At 38.6% G+C, this 23,817-nt stretch overlaps 1 long non-coding RNA gene across 1 annotated transcript in view; it reads right to left on the reverse strand.

Annotated features, from left to right (window-relative positions):
* LOC145532409 (uncharacterized) overlaps positions 1-23,817 on the reverse strand; it is a 115,307-nt gene that overhangs the window by 51,279 nt on the left and 40,211 nt on the right. Inside the window, exons 4-5 of the long non-coding RNA XR_014073211.1 lie at positions 12,079-12,133; positions 8,705-8,837 (exon numbers count right to left, since the gene is read on the reverse strand). This is a non-coding gene — a long non-coding RNA (uncharacterized LOC145532409). The remainder of the gene's footprint in view (positions 1-8,704; positions 8,838-12,078; positions 12,134-23,817) is intronic.

Below are 23,817 nucleotides of genomic sequence, written 5' to 3' on the forward strand. Positions count from 1 at the left end.
GTAAAATTAGGAACACTGTTTTAAGGATCTAATTATATAGGCTTAATTTTAAAATTAGCATATTGCTTCTACATACTTGTCCATTTCCTGGAAAATACTGTCATCAGAAAGATATAACTTGTCTTTGTCCTGTAAACATAAATTATAGTAAGGGACTTCCCTGTAGCTCAAATGGTAACGAATCTGCCTGTGATGCAGGAGACCAGGGTTTGATCCTTGGATCGAGAAGATCCTCTGGGGAAGGAAGTGGCAACCCACTCCAATATTCTTGCCTGGAGAATTTCATGGACAGAGGAGCCTAGCAGGCTACAGTTTGTGGGGTCGCAAAGAGTTGGACGCGACTGAGTGACTAACACACACAATAAAGAAACAAGAGATTTTTCATGATATGTATTATGAATAAAATAAAGGGAATGATGCCTAAAAAAGTGACTAATGAAGGAAACATATGACATGATCAGAGATGGACTCTAGAAGGGAGTGACAATTGAGACTGACACAAATGGGTGGAGGAACCCAACCAACTTCAGACTCCGAAAGAAAGCATTCTAAGCATGTGGTTCAGCAGGTACAAAGGCTCTCGGGCTTCTGGGAGCTTGAGTCTTAGACAAAAAATAAAAAGGCCAGAGCAAAGGAAGTGATAAAACAAATAGTAGGTGAGGTTATCCAAGAGCTAGGCATGGAGGGGCCGTATAGACGGGGACGGATGTAAACTGCACTTGGAGACCATGCAGGATGCCTTCCATTTACTTCTCTGAGTTCCTCTCCACCCTTCTGCATCCTGTATTGTGCCCAGGAAGCTCACTTCCACTCCAATAAAAGGATCCTTTTCAGTTGGGTTCAGCCATTGTAGGCTACTAGCTGGAGTTCTGAAGGCTGGAGGAGAGTGGGATAGGGGTGTAGATTCCCTCTGCTGCTTTCCTATTAAATCCCTAGTGTACTCTTCTATTAATACCACAGCTCCCTTTAGTTGTCCTTCTCCATCCAACTACATTCTTCAGATTCTTGTAAACTGCTCTCTCCCCTTGTACCTTCAGGCCTTGAGGTGGGAATGTCCCCCCTCCTTTGTCGGTCCCAGGTTTTGTACTATGCAGTATGGTGCCAATTATTTTCCTTAAACCTTGCCTACAGGTGTATAAGGGACACCCAGGTGGTGAAGAGATAAAGAATCAGCCTGCCAATGCAGGAGCCACAAGAGAGGCAGATGTGATCCCTAGGACGGGAAGATCCCCTAGAGGATGAAATGGCAATCCACTCCAGTATTGACCCTTACCATACCTTGTGCTGTATGCTCAGCCATGTCCAACTGTTTGTGGCCCTATGGACTGTTGCCTGCAAGGCTCTTCTGTCCTTGGGATTTCCAAGGCAACAATATTGAAGTGGATTGCATGCCCTCCTCCAGGGGATCTTCCCAACCCAGGTATCGAACCCATGTCTCTTATGTCTCCTGCATTAGCAGATGGGTTCTTTACCGCTAGCACCATCTGGGGAGCATTATCTTACAGGTGTATAAATAGTACCTTTATAAAGTATCTTCAAATTGCCCGGAATGAATGTGCCATCTCTTTCTTGCCAGGACCCTGACAGATATGCAGAAGGGAATACAGATTTGTAATTTAATTCTAGCTCAGTCAGTAAAGAATCTGCCTGTAATGCAGGAGACCTGGGTTAGATTCCTGGGTCGAGAAGATTCCCTGAAGAAGGAAATGGCAACCCATTCCAGTATTTTTGCCTGGAGAATCCCATGGACAGAGGAGCCTGGTGGGCTACAGTCTCTTGGGTCTCAAGAGGCAGACACAACTTAGCAACTAAACCATCATAATATATGTAAAAATGACTCAGTGTACACAGCACTTTGTATATGTGAATCCTCATAATGATCATCCTGTTTGGATAAAAATGACTGGCTTATCAATATATCTGAAAATTGCGTTAAGAGTATCATTCACACTGAATCACTCTCTCGCTTGCTCTTTTGGCCAGTGCCCAAACCGTGGCCAGGCCAAGAGGTGAATTTGTGACAATGAGACAGCTCAGTTTGAATATATTCAAACAAAATGCTTCACTTTCTGCTTCATCCTTTTCACACGAAAAATACAGAATGATGTATTCTAAATACATCAGAGACCTTAAGAGAGGCACTCTGAGTAGATTAAGAAAAAGTGTAATTCCATATGAAAATTGTGAGATGATTAAGGGGCCATCCAATGTAAAATTAGCTTTGGTTTCATAAGTAACCCCTGATAAAATATGTAAACAGAAAAGAGGCATCAGTTAACTGAAACATTGGAAAGCATTCACAAAAAAGACAAGAAGAATCGTTGAATTTATTGAACCAAAAGCATTGCTTGCAATAAAGCATTAAATTATTGTTTCTTCTCTATATTGAAATTTGTAAGATAAAGCATCAAATCTGAGTAAACACTGCCCATTTGATAGATGCATCTTATTTTCCCCAATACTGCTTACATGTAATTTCTGGTTCCTTCATTGTAAGATATAAATAGAACGACGTTTAATCAAAGGTTAGGTTTTGTACAAACATAGATTATATGTGTCTACTATTCTCTAAGGCTCCAGCAATTCTTTCTCATTGAATTGCTGCCAATATTATAAATTTTATGTTTACATAGGGGAAACTGCAGCAACGGTTTGAGCAGGAGTCTGGTGATTTTTGATCAGTGGAAACAATCAGTATTGACATACTTGTCTCACTCTTCATTCTACATGAGTTTTGGTCATTAAATTTTAAATATTTTGATCATGATTATAGCAAATCATAACCTGATGAAATGAAAGCTTAACAATTTTCCTTGGAATTGGCCATAATAAAGGGAAATTTAATAATGCTCATCAAATGAGATTATTTAGTCTGTGATTAAAAATGGTGCAAATTATACAGTTCAAAATTATTTAGTAGATTTGAGCTAAGTACATTTTTTTACAAAGACCTCAAATTGAAGCCTGGTCATTCTTCCTATTTGTCTTCAGGGAATAATATTTCTGTTTATGAAATCAAAGTTTCCTTTGGCAGTGAATTCAGTGAAACCAGGGAGCAAGGTCATTGGAATCTTACGTCAAACACTGAGCATCAGAAGAGATTTTTCAGAGGATAAAGTATAGCTGGTGTAAGTAATATTGGGAGAAGAAATAAGTTTTAAATTATATTATCCATCTAAAAGCTCAAAGATATGGAGACACAAACTTTCCAATAAATCATTTTGTTTTTACTTTATTTATAATGGATGTATGTAGTTATGTTCTCATTTCTACTAGAATCTGGTAGAATAAACCAAGTTTATAAAAATTCTTTGTTTAGGTTAATAACTAGCTGATCTTTACTCAGTCATAAAATTTACTCATTTTTTATACATTCACTTATTCAACAGAATAAATAAATAGAATGTCTACTAAGTACTAAAAATAATTCTAACCAAAAGGATTTGATAGTTTATTAAACAGATATGATCTTTCCATGAAGATAGATTTTAACTAGGTTCAAATTAGTTAATAACTTAGTTAAAAGCTATCTTCATGGAAAGTTAATAACCTCAAACTAGTACAGGGCACTAGCAGGAGTACTAGCCTGAAGGCAGTACTAATTTAATATTCTATAAAGGCACAAATAAAGGTAGTAATTTAACATTCATGAGCTAAAAAATACAACCATTATTTTACAGTTACATCAGGATTCTATAGAAAAGATGAAGAAAAATGAAACATCACCTTTGTCATACTTTTATTTAACTTGCTATTCATACTAAGTGTAAATAAGACTATTAAAAATGAAAAGAACAGAGAATGTCATGATATTAATATCAGGTTTGACCAATTGTAAAATGTATCTTACCTGGAAGAGTAAATCAACAGCAGCACTGCAGGGAGAGATATTTCATTTATTAAAAAAGGAATTGATGAGAGTATTTCTTCTGAGCAAGGGCAGTAGTAGACATGCCTTGCTGGCAACAGATAAGCTTATATCATGTCTCTTCTGGTGGCACAAGTGGTAAAGAATCCGCTTGCCAATACAGGAGTTGCAAGAGAGAGGAGTTCCATCCCTGAGTCAGGAAGATCCCCTGAAGGAGTAAATGACAACCCACTCCAGTAACCTTGCCTGGAAAACTCCATGGCTAGAGGAACCTGGTGGGCTACAGTCCATGGGGCCACAAAGAGCTGGACATGACTGAGCCACTGGGCACACATACAGCACACGTGTCTCTTCTAAAATGTACTAAATGTAAACACTTTTCAGTCTTTTTGAAACACTTTCTAAATACTTGCATTCTCTAACTTTTAAAAATCTACTTCATTTCCTTTCAAGGCACTTATAGCACTTCCGATTAAGTTTTCAACAAATGACAATCCTTAGCTACCCACTTTCTAAACAGAAAGTTGAAAAAAAAAAAGCTCACAACAAACCCTCAAAGTACAAAAACAATGACACTTCTAAAGTAAGCTCCCCTTCAGCTCCAGGGTATCGTTAATACTCACAGATCTCATTGCCAGATGGACTTAATAACTGTGCTTTAATCTGCTTAAGGTCTGGTACTCATATACCCAGTGTTTCTTTTGATAAGAGGAAATAAGCTTATGGAGACAGCGCTGTCCCTGAGATTGTAAATTAAGGAGTTACTAATCAAAAAAAGATAAAGAAGAGATGTAACATTTGCAATCATTTTAAAAAATGGTTCTGGGCCCCTACTCTAAATCAGAGATGGAATATAAGGAAAGAGAAATAAGAAAACAATCAATCAACTTTCCATTCCAGGTATAGACACCAGGAGGTGGGGGGTGAGGAGGACAACAGAGGCAATTGCTTCACTAGCACTTGTCTAGCAGCAGGCAGAGCAGGGCGCCTTCAGACAGAGCACCCTGCCCTCTTAGACCCTGTTTACCTCTCACATTAATGCCCATTACAGTCTAACCTTTTATCACTGCCTCCTTTATTCTCACACTGTTTTCAGTCCAATTAATATCTGTTGAGTGAAAATATTTCTACAGTGGCAAACACCCCCATTGGCAAAAATGTAGATTACATTATTTACATTAAAGGATACGTAAGAGACGTGAAGGGGTCTTTGGGGTCACAAAGAGTCAGAACGACTGAGTGACTGAACTGAACTGAACTGGAGACTCGACAGGAGGCATGGGTTCGATCCCTGGGTCAGGAAGATCTCATGGAAGAGGAAACGGTAATGCACTCCAGTATTTTTGCCTGGGAAATCCCATGGACAGAGGAGCTGGTGGGCTACCACCCATGGGGGTAACAAAGAGTCCGACACGGCTGAGCAACTGAGTATGCACTCAAAATGAAGGATACAGTAACAGTTTTACAAATATGAGTGTGCTTTTTAAATAAATTTAATAAACATTTAAACAAATAAACATCTTATTTTAAAATCATATGAATACTTAAAATACTTAAAATAATTGAGTCACATTAAAATCAAAACATCATAATGCTCTAACATGTGTTCTTCAGGACTTTTCCAGTGGCCCAGTGGTTAAAATTCCACGCTCCCAATGCAGGAGGCACAGGTTAGATCCCTGGTTGGATAACTAAGAGCACACAGGCCTTAGTTGGCCTGAAAGTGTAAATGAAAGTCTCTCAGTCATGTCCAGCTCTTTGCAACTCCATGGACTATACACCCCATGGAATTCTCCAGGTCAGAATACTGGAGTGGGTAGCCTTTCCATTCTCCAGAGGATCTTCCCAACCCAGGAATCGAACCCAGGTCTCTCACATTGCAGGCAGATTCCTAACCGGCTGAGCCACAAGGGAAGCCCAAGAATACTGGAGTGGGTAGCCTATCCCTTCTCCAGCGGATCTTCCTGACCCAGGAATCGAAGCGGGGTCTCCTGCTTTGCAGACAGATTAATTGGCTTAGAAAACTAAAAATAAATAAATAAATGAAATGTGCTGTTCAAAATTTTTTATCGTGCTGTGCCCATAACAAACTTAGAAATGAATCAGAGAAACAAGCCTTACCAGTTACTTTATAACATGAAATTTGGGGTGGTAACAAATAAATTTAAATAGGAAATACGTAAATAGGGACTTTGAAGTAAGAAAAAAAAATAAAAAACGGAAAGCTTTGGAAATTTAGTGCTGAAACAGAAGGCACAAAAGCCCTTCCATAAAAGCACTGTGCTGTTTCCAATAATACCCAAGTCTGGTGGGATTTAAAAAATCATGTCAGCTTCTTGGTATAAAGGAATAATCCACTCTGACAAATAGTACAAGTGATTTGTTCATGGGGTTCTCAGGGCAAGAATACTGAAGTGGTTTGCAAAGATCTTCATGACCCAGATAACCACAATGGTGTCATCACTCACCTAGAGCCAGACATCCTGGAATGCGAAGTCAAATGGGCCTTAGGAAGCATCACTACAAACAAAGCTAGTGGAGGTGATGGAATTCCAGTTGAGCTATTTCAAATTCCAAAAGATGATGCTGTGAAAGTGCTGCACTCGATATGCCAGCAAATTTGGAAAACTTAGCAGTGGCAACAGGGCTGGAAAAGGTCAGTGTTCATTCCAAACCCAAAGAAAGGGAATGCCAAAGAATGCTCAAAATACCGCACAATTGTACTCATCTCACACGCAATCAAAGTAATGCTCAAAATTCTCCAAGCCAAGCTTCAACAGTACATGAACCATGAACTTCCAGACGTCAAGCTCGATTCAAAAAAGGCAGAGGAGCCAAAGATCAAACTGTCAACATCCATTGGATCAGGAATAAAGCATGAGAGTTCCAGAAAAACATCTACTTCTGCTTTATTGACTATGCCAAAACCTTTGACTGTGTGGATCACAAACTGTGGAAAATTCTTAAAGAGGTGAGAATACCAGACCACCTGACCTGCCTCCTGAGAAATCTGTATGCAGGTCAAGAAGCAACAGTCAGAACTGGATATGGAACAGCAGACTGGTTCCAAATTAGGAAAGGAGTACGTCAAGGCCGTATATTGTCACCCTGCTTATTTAACTTATATGTAGAGTACATCATGAGAAAAGCTGGGCTGGATGAAGCACAAGCTGGAATCAAGATTGCCAGGAGAAATATCAATAACCTCAGATATACAGATGACACCACTCTTATGGCAGAAAGTGAGGAGGAACGAAAGAGCTTCCTAATGAAAGTGAAAGAGGAGAGTGAAAAAGTTGGCTTAAAACTCAACATTCAGAAAACTAAATTCATGGCATCCGGTCCCATCACTTCATGGCAAATAGATGGGGAAATAATGGAAACAGTGAGAGGCTTTAATTTTGGGGGCTCCAAAATCACTGCAGATGGTGACTGCAGCCATAAAATTAAAAGATGCTTGTTCCTTGGAAGAAAAGCTATGACCAACCAAGACAGCATATCAAAAAGCAGAGACATTACTTGCCAACAAAAGTCCATCTAGTCAAAGCTATGGTTTTTCCAGTACTCATGTGTGGATGTGAGAGTTGGACTATAAAGAAAGTTGAGGTGGGAGGGGGTTTTGGAAGGGGAACACATGTACACCCATGGTGGATTCATGTCAATGTATGGCAAAACAAACACAATATTGTAAAGTTAAAAAATAGATAAACAAACTAATTTAAATTAAAAAAAAAAAAGAAAGTTGAGTGGCGAAGAATTGATGCTTTTGAACTGTGGTGTTGGAGAAGATTCTTGAGAGTCCCTTGGATTGCAAGGAGATCTAACCAGTCAATCCTAAAGGAAATCAGTCCTAAATATTCATTGGAAGGACTGATACTGAAGCTGAAACTCCAATCCTTTGGCCACCTGGTGTGAAGAACTGACTCCTTGGAAAAGACCCTGATGCTGGGAAAGATTGAGGGCAGGAGGAGAAGGGGATATCAGAGGATAAGATGGTTGGATGGCATCACCGATTCGATGGACATGAGTTTGAATAAGCTCCAGGAGTTGGTGATGGACAGAGAGGCCTGGCGTGCTGCAGTCCATGGGGTCGGAAAGAGTCAGACACGACTGAGTGATTGAACTGAACTGAACAAGTGGTTTGAATACAGCACATGCCACCGGTAACAGCTGAAGACAATTTGTTGGCAGACAACAAGTGTGGCTATTAGAAACTCTACACATATTCAACTTACTTTTTTTATGTAAATGCAGCAGAGTCCAAAATAAATTTTGATTTTAATAGCATTAAGTCTTTCTATTTCACTTTCCTAGCATTTATGACACTCCCAATAAGTGCCCTGGATTTTACTCTACTGTCCATTAGGACTGTCCAATGGCCACTAACCACATGTGGCCATTTAAATTTAAATGAATTAAGTTGCCCATTAGCCTCATGTGGCCTGTGGCTGCTTTATTAAACAGCAACTATAGAGGACTCTATGCAACTCAATGGACTGTAGCTTACCAGGCTCCTCTGTCCATGAGATTCTCCAGGCAAGAACTGGAGTAGGTAGCCATTCCCTTCTCTAGGGGATCTTCCCAAACCAGGGATCAAACTTGTGTCTCCTGCATTGCAGGCAGATTCCTTCCCATCTGAACCACCAGGGAAGCCCTGGGATCAGCACAGACAATTCTATGGGACAGGGCTGCTCTCCAGTCTTGCTACGCAGAATGTGATCCAAGTTTCAGTTGCATCAGCCTAAACTAAATTGTGCTAAATTCTTGTTACAATTGTCAAAACAAGGTATGCAGTGACTTGAATTCACATTAAAGTTTCAGACATGATGTTTTTACCTCTGATATTATGTTAAAATGCAGATTCCGATTCGGAAAGTCCAGAACAGAGCCCAAGACTCTTCATTTCTAACAAGCTCTCAGATGTCATCAATGCTGCTGGTCTATGAACCACACCTTGAGTAGCAAGGATCTAGAGGAAATGAAAATAATGTGAGAACAGGCTTTGGACCTAAGAAAAAAAATCTCTTCTTTGGAAAGGATAAAATTTAAGCATATTAGCCATTGATACAATAAAGTATCTGAAAAAAGAGTACTGATTTGGAAGAAGAAATTTTGGTGCTAGTGGTAAAGAAGTAGGAGACACAAGAGATGTGCATTCAATCCCTGGGTCAGGAAGGTTCCCTGAATGGGAAGTGGCATCCTACTCCAGTATTCTTGCCTGGAAAATTCCATGGACAGGGGAGCCTTGCAGGCTATAGTCTATGGGACCACAAAGAGCTGACATGACTGAGCAACTGGTCACACACATATTATGAAACTAGTTTTATAAGTAGTGGCCACACCTTGCTGTTTTTTACCATTGTGATCATCTTTAGTGAGTACAGACAATAAAACAGAAGCACAAAAAGTATTATGGTGAACAGTCAATCTGTGAAAATAGGTGAGTTTTCTGAGCATGAAATGAGGAGACAGAAATAAGGAAAAAGTGAAAGGTCTCATTTTAGGAAAAACCCATAATTAAGATTGACAGGAGTGGTAGAATACTGTAGAGCATTAGAAGGTAAAGAAGCGGAGTTACTCACAGTCCATAGATCACCATTTAAAAAGAGTAAAACTCAAACTGCTAAGTATTTTAATTTGAAATTCAATTGCTTTAAAAAAAAAAAAAAGAAAAATACAAAATACATTGATACTTTCCAGAGACCTGAATTACAATGAAAATATAGATAAGTGGAGAAATCTCTGCTAGCCGCCACTCTCTGATTTCCAAACTTCTTTTAGAAAACCATCAAACTAAGGGTGCTGCCGCAGGTAATATCTCTAGCCACCTTCCTGGAGAAAGTGTAGAATCCCTGATGTTTTACAAAGTTTCCCAACAAAAATTCTAGTATTAATGCACTGAAAGTGTTTGGGTATTTCAATTGAAACTACCTGACTCATGAAGCCCATGTCAAGAAGAGCTAGAACAAACTGGAATTTGGAGAAAGGGAAGACAAAAGGGTATTAAAAAAAAAAAAATTCGGTGCATCTTCACAATAAATGCAGAGCTAAGGCCATCCTGTTTCCTAAGATATCTCTGCTAATTTGAGATGCTTCTCAAAGAGTAACCCAGACACCTGGGAGAACATGTGGCTCTAGTATGACATCATGTTCATCATCACCATCATCATCACTATCACTTACTCTGCTCCAGAATACATACTAATGATTGACTGTGGATTATTTCACGGCTCTGCAGGAGCAACAGATTGAAAAGCTGTTCCATCCCTATTTTCATGGCGTGTTCTGACTCCAATCACTAAAGCCTCTATGTGAATAAAAGGATAAGTACTTAAGAAACAAAATTCTAACTTAAATTGCTTTGATTCATTGAGTAGAGTTAAACCCGACAGTACAAACTAATCAATGCTATGACTTGACCTGTAACGAGACAAAAATGATTATGAATATTAATATTTTCATTTCTTATCATCATTTCGAGCTTCATGCTACTCTAAAGGGAACACTATTTCAGAAGAGCGATTTAAGGGTATGAAATGTTTGATACCCTGAAGTAGATTTTAGTTAACGCACTTCAAAAGGTAAGCAAAAGAATTAAGTCAACATGTTAGAGTAAATGAAAACACTCTTTTTTTGGAAATGCTTCTTTGAGAACCTCTTATGGAGAGAGCTTGTTTTGTAATCAATATTATTGAATTATTTCACTTTTAAAAGTCTTTGAGGCTTTTTTTCCTAATAATTTCATCCTCCTCTTATGTAATGGACTTAAACAATTAAAAATAGCAACATTGTGATCCTGCCTGCTGGGCTAATCTCACCACCAATAGCAGAAGCTTCTTTGAAGCAGAGCTTTGTGTAATAAGCAGAAGGGGAAAACATGTAAGAGTGAGAGTATTTGGACAATATTCATCAAGAAGTTGATTTTTCTTGTCTAAAAGCAGGAAGAGTTATACAATCCAGCCATCACCAAAGGCAGAAGTTATTCCAAGGAATTTAAAGAGAATTACATAGAGAAATCGCATAGATTTTGCTCTGCATAAACTTTTGCAATAGAAATAGATGAGAAAATAGAAAACTTGCGAGTTCTGGATATATGAGTCTGGATTCTGAGGAGTTAAAGAAGAAAGAATTCATTTAATGATGGCTTTGCACAATGACAGAGGCTTCCCTGGTGGCTCAGATGATAAAGAATCTGCCTGCAATGCAAGAGACCCAGGTTCAATCCTTGAATTGGGAAGCTCCCCTGGAGAAGGGAATGGCTACCCACTCCAGTATTCTTGCCTGGAGAATTCCACGGACAGAGGAGACTAGTGGTATACAGTCTATGGGGTCGCAAAGAGTCAGACATGAATGAGCAACTAACACTTTCACTCTCACTTTGAACAACAACAGACAAAAAGCTGAGAATTGTAACTGTTTTGGTTTCAGGGAATGACACATCAGGATGGGGCTCAGAAGTGAAGACTGTGGGACAAAACCAGAAAGATTCATAACCAAAGAAGATGCTTAGGACAAAGACAGAAATAACAAAGTAACTTCCCCTGATTCATCAGTCTCCCACCTCTCAAAGTCTCAGCGGAATAATCAAAAAAGTGAAAGGGAAATGTCTATCATCCCAAGGAGTCTTTAAAAATCAGAATGGTGGCGTACACAGGCCAGAAGCTTCAGCAATCTCCAGTATACTGACTTTTAAAAACGTTTATTTATTTGTTTAACTCACTGGGTCTCAGCTGCAGCACTCAGGAGCTGCAGTCTTTGTTGCAGCGAGTGGGATCTGGTTTTCTGACCGAAGATCAGACCCAGCCCCCCTGCACTTATTCACTGGACCACAAGGCAAGTCTCTCCACTATACTGACTTTGGACAAGACCGTATGAAGACAAGGGCCAAGTTGATGGTTGACAACGTGAAGACAAAGCCACCCCGGGCAGGAAGTGTGTAGGAGCATAAGCAGAACCCTAATTCAGAGTGACAGGTCAGGCCTTGAGCGGCAAATTACAAACTCAACAGAGACTTTGGGAACATGTAATAAATGTTCTTACACAAGGCAGTGTGCTACAGCAGTCCTTCCAAGCTTGTACTTGCAGAGAAATGCCCTGCCACCCAAGCATGGAAGGACTACCACATGGCAGTGAGAGTTTGGCATTCTTAGAGTTAATTCTGGACAACCAGTGCCGCTGCTTGAAAACCCCACAGGAATCAAATTCTTTACCTTATAAATGCCGCTACTGGTTGCATGCTTCCTCTCCTTGCAGACAACTTCAATCCTAGTATGGAAAAATAAATAAATAAACGTACATAGTTTTTCTCTGAATCCAAACGTTTCAAATGGGGTTCCATATAATCTCAGTAAAACTATTTCACTTCTAAATAGTAGATTAAACCCATATCTTCGATAAGGATAAACAGACAGAAAAATAAAACTTCTTTTAACATATGTTGAACACAAAACATGTTTAAAGCTGTTTATAAGCATGCAAACCTAGGGCTTCCGAGATGGTCCTAGTGATAAAGAACCTGCCTGCCAATGCAGGAGATGTGAGAGGCACAGGTTTGATTCCTGAATTGGGAAATTCCTCAGGAGGAAGAAATGGCAGCCCACTCCAGTATCCTTGCCTGGAGAATCACATGGGCAGAGGAGCCTGGTGGGCTACTGTCCATAGGGTCCCAAAGAGTTAGACACAACTGAAGCGACTTAGCACACATGCTTACGTGCCAACCTATCTGAAAGATTAGAGCTCATTTCAGAAGGCTATGAAACAGCCTTCTGGTTACAAAGAGAAAACTTCAAAAACCTCTTATTCTTCCTGCTTATGAAATTTGAAAGGGCAGCACATAGAAGAGTCTGAGATAAGGAAAAGCTGATTCTAGATGGAAATTATACTTTTGAGTATTGATCAATGGAGGCAATGAGCAGTAGACTGGTTGCTGCAGAAAGTAAAATATGTCCTAGCCTACCCCAAGAAATATTTACAGAACATAGAAGAAAATACCCAAAGGATCAATATGATAATGGAAATGAAAAATTGATCCAGAACTTCCCCTATGTTCATAATAACAATTCCAAAAGTAGCAATTTGATGGAGAGAGGGTATCTGTGGAAGATGGAAAGAGAAGAAGCAAAGAAAAGAAAAATGAAGGTATGTTCACTGAGCTGAAGGGAGCTGAGACCATATATCAAAAATGGTGCCTGGATACTAGGCAAATTAATGTGAAATAAAAGACAATATGGTAATATGTCATGGTAATAACAAGAACAAAGGAAAAAACTAAAGCCACCCCAGCAGAAAACCAGGCAACATCCAAAAAAGAAATAAAAAAAAACGTTGCAAGGTCATAATTCTCCTCCACAATACTGTATTTCAAAAGGAAACTGCTCAACATCCATAAAGTTAAGATGACTATCGATTTGGACTCAAAAAATCTGTATCCAGTCAAGCTATCATTCATGTTTGGCAGCAACAGAGACATTCTGATATCCAAGAACTTAGAAAATGGCCCCCACATGGATCATTTTTATCAAATGAGATGTAAGAGCAAACAGAAATAAATCCAAATAAATAGTTTTTGGAGGAGCAATATAATCTGTAATTATTTGAATTGTTGCCTGAATAATCCTTAATGCAGTCACATAAAAGCAGCAATATATGATTCTCTAAATAGTGTAATTCAACATAAAAAGAGTATATAGATACAGGGAGAAGGGAATGAAAAAGAAAGGGAAAGAAAAGAGGAAAGAAAAGAAAATAAAAAGGTAGAAAGGAAAGAATACTTATTCTATCACAGTAAACAGAAGATGCTTCCATCTATGATTAATTAGTTTAAAAGATTTTTATCTAGTTTTTTGGTAACAAAATAAAAACAGACTATCTAAATCATTGTAAAAGTAGCAACAAAAATTAGACAATATATTAGGATATGGGGAAGGTATGGTCATTGGAGATAGAAGAAAAATGCTTTTCTAGAAATTTGTAGGTAAATTTTTCAGAAGTAAATACTTTAGGAAACAAAGATTATAGGTTTACCCCACAACACACTACAGTTATTCCTGCAGTTCTTTGTAAACTTTTGCTTTAGACTGTGATTAAATATATAGTCTAATACACCAAATATGTTTAGTTACACAGTGTTGGTGTAGTAATTCTCAATAAATCCCCCATGGTCAAAAGTGTCTGTCAACTCAACCACTCAACATTCATCCCTTTATTCTCACATGGCACCTGTGGTTCAGAAGAAGCTGATCACCTCCACCCCCAACCCTGTTCCCACAACAAATCCTTTTCAGTTTAAGCTAAAGAGTTTACTCCATTCCACAAGCCACAGTTGATTTTCCCCAAATTATCAAATTCAAAATTGGTTGAAGGACTCTTGTTTGGAAGTGTGGAACAGCACCTTTCTCTGATTGCTGTCCTGTAATATCCCCAAACTGCAAAATCCTTTTTAGTAATGGCACCAATAGATAAGCGCAGCCAAGGAAAAGGTAAGAAAAGGAGGCCAGAGCTACTGGACTTCTTGCTCCGCTTGTGCACATCCAGTTATACAAACCAATAAACTTTCTCAGCCTTTGAGCCACTTTGAAATGAGTTTTCTTGCAACAGTTCCTGGAGGCATTGTAATTGATACAAACTCTGTTGATGCCTTTTTAAAAGTGTTAAGAAACTCTTACGTTGGAAAAAACCAACATTGTTTCTATCAGTCTGGTGCTTCCATGGGTAAAGCAATGTGCATTCACCAGCTGAGTGCCATAAGCTGCTGCTGCTAAGTCGCTTCAGTCGTGTCCGACTCTGTGCGACCCCATAGACGGCAGCCCACCAGGCTCCGCCGTCCCTGGGATTCTCCAGGCAAGAATACTGGAGTGGGTTGCCATAAGCAATGGTTTAAATTTTGCTTAGGCTTCAAGTTTTCAAATACACGATAATTTCCTAGCTGTGTCATTTAGAAATGCCATCAAGACTTTACAACTTCCCAAGTTCCATAGCAATATGCATGGGAAATGAAATATTTCCTGCCATATCAGTTAACAAAGATGTCACAGTTATCAGCAATTGCAGTCCTCCAGAGTGAGCCAGCGAACCCTGAGGAAACTAAGGAAGGTGAAGTATACTTGGCATCTAGCAGCCATCAGACTGCAGCCACTCCCCACAGTGAGCCCTGAGGAACTCAGGATGTGAAAACACAGGGTACCGGCCCCAGAAAGCTGAGGTGCATATCAAGGGATGGTTTCAGTGAACCCAGACTCTTGCATCTTCCCATACACAGAAAAACACTAACTTACTTAACTTGAGATAATTGGTTTTCTTTAATTATTTTTTAAATTTAATTGAAAATCTTCCCTTTGTTGCAAAACTCTTCTATAACCTGGCTCGCACTGATCTCCTCAGAGCAGTTTTCTCAGAGCTACCAGAAACATTATCTCCCAGGCTTCAGTCCTCGTTTTGCTAGTAAAACTTAACTTCTAATTTCCACATTGTCCAAGCTATTCTTTCCAGCACTTACATCAAAACATTCTCTTCATGGATGGCAAATCCTGGAACATAATCCACTTTTTTATAGTGAGAATATCTTTAAATAATAAATTATTGTTACTTAGTCATCTCTGACTCTTTTGCGGCCCGATGGACTGTAGCCCACCAGGCTCCTCTGACCATGGGATTTCCCAGGCAAGAATACTGGAGCAGGTTGCCATTTCCTTCTCCAGGGAATCTTCCCAACCCAAGGATCAAACCTGCTTCTCCAGCATCTCCTGCATTGACAGGTGGGTTCTTTACTGCTGCGCCACCAGGGAAGCTCAAAGCAATAAAATTAAGTAGAGATTAAACACAACTAAAAGACTTCCCAGGTGGCTCAGGAGTAAAGAATCTGCTTGCAAATGCAGAGCACACAGGTTCGATCCCTGGGTCAGGAAAATCCCCTGGAAAAGGTAAAGGCAACCCGCGCCAGTAAATCTGCTCCTGGTAAATCCCATGCAAAGAGGAGGCTGCTAAGCTACAGTCCATGGGGTCACAAAGAGTCCAGCACAACTTAGCAACTAAACATCAACAACAAAGCATAACTAAAATCAATCTTAAAAAAACCAAGGGTAAAACTACAAATATCAATTTGTGTGTTAAAGGAGGGAGCTAAACAGAGTGCTTTATGTAGTCTTCTCTATATTTTTTTTAAAATTTAGTCATCAAAATTAAGGCATGTATTTGCTGAATTTTAAGTATAACGCTACTTTCAGTTTGCACTATATCCAGATCCATATTCTTCAGAATGAAGAAAATCATTTTAAGAATTGTTTTCAGATTACTTTCACTAAAGTGTGTCTCTTGGGCAGTATACCCATACTTAGCTATTAAATACAAAGAAAGTGATTGTACCAGACTCTGCATTTATCCACCCTACCTATTGAGAATCACTGACTTCCCACCCATCTAATAATTGTTTCCAAGGTAGTTGGTTTTGCAAAATCTCTAAAATCCCCAACCAGAAGAGTCCCCTGACATAAATTGCTTCTGCTATGTTCTGGCTTTCCGAATGATGGAGAAATAGAAAAGGAGACCATATTGTGTTGAAGGAATGATACGGGTCACATGCCACAGGAGGAAATGCACTGGAGCAGAATAAAGAAAACCTGCATTTTATCCCCAGGTACCTCTATTTTGTTTTCTCAAAGTAAGCTGCAAAATTTCTCTAGGCTTCAAATTATTCTAGTATACAGGCTTTGTTTTGAGAGTCAAATGCAACAAAATATAACAAGACTCCTATTCCAAGAAAGTGACTTCTATCCCCAACTTCCTTGTGTTTGAAGCATTTGATTTAGAACTAATTTTTTCCTCTTTCGCAGTCTCATTGTTTTTCTGTTAATCTGGCTAACTACATCCTCAATGATACATGGAAAGATGATTTTTTAAGTGTGGCAATGATTCACTAGGGGATTTTGAAGAATTTACTTTCTCCCTAGACTGTGGTCTATGTAAATGCAGGAATTCATATCACATAGTCTGTTGAGGACTTTCCCAGCCTAATAAGTCTATGATTCATGAAGGAAAAGGTCTCTGAACCTTGGAAACATACTTAGAATTATATCTCATAGAGCTGAAGAAGTCAGAGTAGCATAGATGTCCCAGAATGCACCGTCAGCTTGTAGTTTCCAAATTGTGATGGTTGCTCTTAATGCTCCATAACAACCATGGATTCGCAAAGCAGAGCATAAAGTAGTTATGAGTATGGTCAAAGGTGTAAGACTATTTCCTAAAATGGCTAACGTTCAGCATAAAATTTCTTCAGGCAGAAGCATCATATGTATTACATGTGGTACATATGAAGATAACTTTTCGTAAATACCATTTGTATTCTGCCATTTTTGAGTTTTTAACAAGAGCCTTTACAATGCAGGTGGAGAATTGACAGATTTTGTACATTTTAGTGCTTTTTCACAATGTCTGTTATGTTCAGCAGAATTTAAGCTTTCAAATTTAAAATATGTTTTCTAGCTTATCCCACTGTGCAAATCAGTACATTAAGCAAGCCTAGCAGAAAACCATAAGCAGGCAGATAGAAAAGCTGCAAGAGGCTTTCCTATCAAGTGTGATGGGAAATAAGATTTAAATATCAGTGTGCCCACCAGGGCATGACCCAGAAATTACAGCCCAGAAACAGAAAAAATACCACCAAGCAAAGTCAACAGAGACCCACACTAGCTTGTGAACTTTGAAAGAACTCACTTAAAATCATTCAAATCAAAACATCCTTCATTAAGCATGCTTTCTTAAACATATTATACCAAAGCGCATTGTTGATATAGGATAAACTGCTGCAACAAATAAACCCACATAGAGTCCGTATTTCTTGCTCTCGCAATAGTCCCGACAGATGTTCCTGGCTGATATACAGCTCTCCGCTCTGCAAGGATGAAGAGTTCTAGACTCTTAGCATCCAGGACCAAGACACCATGGTCCACATTCTGTAGGCTGCTTTAGGTTATATGGCAAAGAATGGAAAAGAGGATGAAGAAAGTACATCTCTTCAAATAAAGACCCCAGCGCTAGGAGACTGGGATTAACGCATACACACTATTAATACTATGTATAAAAGAGAGAGTATTAAATAGGTATTCAACCTTGAATATTCACTGGAAGGGCTGATGCTAAAGTGAAGTTCCAGTACTTTGGCTACCTAACGTGAAGAGATGACTCAGTGGAAAAGACTCTGATGCTGGAAAAGGTTGAAGGCATGTATAGAAGGAAAAAACAGAGGATGAGATGGTTGGATGGTATCCCCAACTCGATGGCATGAGTTTGAGCAAACTCTAGGAGACAGTGAAGGACAGGGAGGCCTGGAGTGCTGCAGTCCACAGGGTTGCAAAGAGTTGGACACAACTTAGTGACTGAACAACAACAACAAAATAGATTAAAAAAAAAAAATGAGAACATACTGTATAGCACAGGGAACTTTACTTAATGCACTGTGTGACCTGAAAAGGAAGGAGTCCAAAAGGGAGACGATATATATATATACACATATATATATATCTGCATATATATATGAGGATATATATATATAAAATATATACAGAAAAATAAATCAGTCATATATATCATCTGATTTATTTTTCTGTACAGTAGAAACTAGCACACCATAAAACAAATATACTCCAATAAATATTACTTAAAAAAAAAAAAAAGACCCCAGCCTGGAAGCACAGTCTTTCCATTCTCATTGCATTATAAAGAACTCCAAGAGCAGTCCTTTGATAGATTTTGCTGCAAGGGAGATTAAAAACCATAGTCTTGCCAAGTGCCAGGAAGAAGGGGAGAAGGGATTCTGGTGACCAAAAAACAATCACAGAAATGCTGCTGCTGCTAAGTCGCTTCAGTCGTGTCCGACTCTGTGCGACCCCACAGACGGCAGCCCACCAGGCTCTGCCGTCTCTGGGATTCTCCAGGCAAGGACACTGGAGTGGGTTGCCATTTCCTTCTCCAATCACAGAAATAAGTGTGTGCAATAAACGTTGTACACATAAAATTCCTGCTGATACTAACGTTCTAACACATTTAATTTTTTGAAAGATATTTTAACATGAAACAAGGAAGCCAGAGTATTTATGATACAAAGTAACAAAAGTATAATTACAATTATTTTGCTGGCTCATGAAAATAAGTCATTGGTTTGAGAACGTAAGTGGTAACAAATTTCAGGATGCTAATTTTGTGACATCCAGGTACCATTACCCAAATATGGCATCAATGGGAATTAAAATAATTCTGAGACTTAAAGAGAAAGTAGAGGAGAGTAAATGAATTTTTTAAGACCTGTATACAAGTCCCTTTACTAAAAATGTGAGATATGTATACCTGTGGCTGATGCATGTTGATGTATGGTGGAAACTAATACAATATTTTAAAGCAATTATCCTCCAATTAAAAATAAAATAAATATATTTTATTTTTTTAAGTTAGAGATTAACCATAACCTTCTCATATGCCAATTTCTCTTCTTTAAAAAGATACTTCCCAGATTTCTCTCTAACAGTTACTCTTAGAATAAACACCCTTTAAAAGAGATAAAATGGAGAAAGTACTTTGAAATGTTATAGAGCTATGTACATTCACACAAGGAATTTTTATAATACTAATTTTTTCTTGTACTCAGTTTTTAAAATTCTAAGAAAAAGTAGAATTATACAGTCTATCAAGTCAGTATTTAAGTTATTTTTAAAATTTAACACCGAGAAGGCAATGGCACCCCACTTCTGTACTCTTGCCTGGAAAATCCCATGGACAAACGAGCCTGGTTGGCTGCAGTCCATGGGGTCGCTAAGAGTTGGACACGACTGAGCGACTTCCCTTTCACTTCTCACTTTCATACATTGGCGAAGGAAATGGCAACCCACTCCAGTGTTCTTGCCTGGAGAATCCCAGGGACGGGGGAGCCTGGAGGGCTGCCGTCTATGAGGTGGCACAGAATCGGACACGACTGAAGCGACTTAACAGCAGCAGCAGCAGCAAAATTTAACAAAATATTTTTATAACGATTTGCCTCATAATGAATGTTTCCATTTACAGTCTTTCCCAGATTACTTATGAAAAACAAAATATCTTGCTATTTTTCATATTTATTTTACTACTTTGTAGGTACTTTGAAAAAATAACATTTTATTCCAGGTGGTAAAGCTGGAATTTTTTACAATATCAGTTAAAAAATTTCTAATCTTAGACCTTTGTGTGTGTGTGTGTAATCTACAATTTACATATTTTTGTCATTGAATTAACATATGGTATAATTATGAAACTGAAAACCTATAAATGTTAGTTGTCAACTTAAAAATGTACTTTAAATAAATTTATGTATTAAAGGCATAGAAAGTATTTTGTGCTTACTAAAATTGAAATATTTTAATAATTTATTATATAGGAAAAATTTATTTTTATTCAATAATATTTTAGAACAATGTTATTAGTTTTGCCTGCTTTAACACTTTGAGATCCAGCTATTTAAAGATATTCTAAGTTCAGCCAACTATTTAAAGGTATTTATAGTGGTTTTAATGTATATCAAAATGGAATAAGATATTTCATGAAGCTACAATATGCAATACGTACTTAGGTATGTATGGTTCATTGTTAATGGTAATGGATCCAGATTTTAATAATCATGATGATTCTGAATTTTTATTGATTTATTGTAAGATCTGATCAGATCATTGCAGTGTTTTGTTTTATTTTGCTTCCTTAATGTCACAGTTGGGCTTACAAAGAACTTGCACTTGGACTAAGCAAAGCTAATAACCCTGAAAATGTTATTTTTCATTTTACTGGCATTTTATCATGGCCTTTCATCTACAGTTTGTTTAGAAGAGTCTTTTAACGATTGCCCATTTGAGGAGGATTAATTAAGTTAAAACTAGATATTTCCACTGAAGGAGGCACAGAGAAATTACACTTTGCTGCGATGCACTGAAAGCAGATGAACTAGTGGAAGCAATTCTGTGGGGAGCTCTGTCTGAGACTTGGAGTATCCTGGTTACTCGTGGTATAGGACCACTAGGGGGCGCCAGAGGCAGTTCACAGAGAACATTCATACGGTTGACTCCTTTCCTACATATGTTAGATAAAAATAAATAAAATTTAAAGTACACCACAATAGGCTGTTTTTGCCCCATCCTGTATGTATTCACCCGCGCTTGGAGATACTGAGTGAGAACAGTGCATTCTAATTACCTAGTGAATCTTAAAAATGCAGTTTCTGATTGCCTATGTCTGGGGGGCGGGGGACCAAGATTCTGCAAACCTACCAAGTTCCCAGGTGCTGTCCATGCTGTTGGTTCATAGATCTCAAGTTAAGTTGCAAGAACTTAGAACATAATTGCTTTAAAGATTAATTACAGATAGCAAATATATTGGGCAGTTCTATAGCGAACAAATCCTTAGTCTGGGATCTGTTTACATAAACCTAAAAGAACCAGGAACAGAAAAATAAAAAACCAATCAGTTCAGTTCAGTCGCTCAGTTGTGTCCGACTCTTTGCGACCCCATGAATTGCAGCATGCCAGGCCTCTCTGTCCATCACCAACTCCCGGAGTCTACCCAAACCCATGTCCATTGAGTCGGTGATGCCATCCAACCATCTCATCCTCTGTCGTCCCCTTCTCCTCCCGCCCCCAATCCTACCCAGCATTAGGGTCTTTTCCAATGAGTCAACCCTTCGTATGAGGTGGCCAAAGTATTGGAGTTTCAGCTTCAACATCAGACCTTCCAATGAACACCCAGGATTGATCTCTTTGAGGATGGATTGATTGGATCTCCTTGCAGTCCAAGGGACTCTCAAGAGTCTTCTCCAACACCACAGTTCAAAAGCATCAATTCTTCGGCGCTCAGCTTTCTTCACCGTCCAACTCTCACATCCATACATGACCACTGGAAAAACCATAGCCTTGATTAGACGGACTTTTGTTGGCAAAGTAATGTCTCTGCTTTTCAATGTGTTATCTAGGTTGGCCATAACCTTCCTGCCAAGGAGTAAGAGTCTTTTAATTTCATGGCTGCAGTCACCATCAGCAGTGATTCTGGAGCCCCAAAAAATAAAGTCTGACACTGTTTCCACTGTTTCCCCATCTATTTGCCATGAAGTGATGGGACCAGATGCCATGATCTTAGTTTTCTGAACGTTGAGCTTTAAGCCAACTTTTTCACTCTCCTCTTTCACCTTCATCAAGAGGCTCTTCTTTAGTTCTTCTTCACTTTCTGCCATAAGGGTGGTGTCATCCCCATATCTGAGGTTATTGATATTTCTCCCAGCAACCTTGATTCCAGCTTGTGTTTCTTCCAGCCCAGCATTTCTCTTGATATACTCTGCATATAAGTTAAATAAGCAGGGTGACAATATACAGCCTTGATGTACTCCTTTTCCTATTTGGAACCAGTCTGTTGTTCCATGTCCAGTTCTAACTGTTGCTTCCTGACCTGCATACAGGTTTCTCAAGAGACAGGTCAGATGGTCTGGTATTCCCATCTCTTTCAGAATTTTCCACAGTTTATTGTGATTCACACAGTCAAAGGCTCTGGCATAGTCAATAAAGCAGAAATAGATGTTTTTCTGGAACGCTCTTGCTTTTTCGATGATCCAGCGGATATTGGCAATTTGATCTCTGGTTCCTCTGCCTTTTCTAAAACCAGCTTGAACATCTGGAAGTTCACGGTTCACGTATTGCTGAAGCCTGGCTTGGAGAATTTTGAGCATTACTTTACTAGCATGTGGGATGAGTGCAATTGTGCGGTAGTTTGAGCATTCTTTGGCATTTCCTTTCTTTGGGATTGGAACGAAAACTGACCTTTTCCAGTCCTGTGGCCACTGCTGAGTTTTCCAAATTTGCTGGCATATCGAGTGCAGCACTTTCACAGCATCACCTTTGAGGATTTGAAATAGCTCAACTGGAATTCCATCACCTCCACTAGCTTTGTTCGTAGTGATGCTTTCTAAGGCCCACTTGATTTCACATTCCAGGATGTCTGGCTCTAGGTGAGTGATCACACCATCGTGAATAACCAATAATAATATCTTAATCAAAATTTTCTTAAAGTGTAGCTCAATTCCACCACTGCTAGACCTTTGGCCATGTTTTACACAATGTTCTGACAAGAAGCAAGATTTCACATACTGTCTAGAGTTCGTTAAGACTATTGGTAGGTTCATCAACAGTAGAGAATGCAAAGTTAGAACCATAGAAGTGTTTACTGCCTCTTGGTCATCTAGTGCTTGCTTTCTTGTATTTATCAATGCAGTGATGACAACAATCCTGATCCTGACAGTGGTATTGAAAGGATGATACAAGATTATAGGATCAATAATACTTCATGTTAATTGCCCCTAGCAATCTTCACATGCCAGTGTGTTTAGAGAATTTTTCATTGCTTGTGCTTAAACCCAAGCTAGCTGGTAACTTCTCAATTACTAGAGTGCCCAGAAGCACTCCAAAATATTTTAGCATAAATTGGGATTAGACATTGTGATGGAGAAGGAAGGACTTTCCAAATACTTCATGAAATAGTTGAAAACAAAGAAATTCAAAGTAATCTTATATGCATTTTTATATGCATATGAGAATGCATATATTTTTATATGCATTCTCAAATTAAGTGTTACTCACTCTGAATTTAGTGTGCTTGCTAAAAAAAATAGCCAAATTTGTCAAAGAAATTCTTGATGTTTACTGAAGAAGATGAGAGAAAAGAACTTGACAACCAACAGGGAAATTTTATTTTAAAGGTGTTTGTAAGCCTAGAGAAGGGAGAATGGAATAAATATATGTGCTTTCAAGTGTTAATAAGATTAGGAGGTCAATCTTATGTTTAATCATGCTTTGTGGGAGTAAAACAAGATATTTCAATCATTTAATATCTTTTCTGTGATGTACTTCTCTTCCTCCTGAAATAAAAAAAGGGATTAATATATGTTCCAGTAGATTCAG

This window comes from Giraffa tippelskirchi, chromosome 2, assembly GCF_054371585.1.
Source record: "Giraffa tippelskirchi isolate mGirTip1 chromosome 2, T2T-mGirTip1v1.2.pri, whole genome shotgun sequence".
In the NCBI taxonomy this organism is placed as follows: domain Eukaryota; kingdom Metazoa; phylum Chordata; class Mammalia; order Artiodactyla; family Giraffidae; genus Giraffa; species Giraffa tippelskirchi.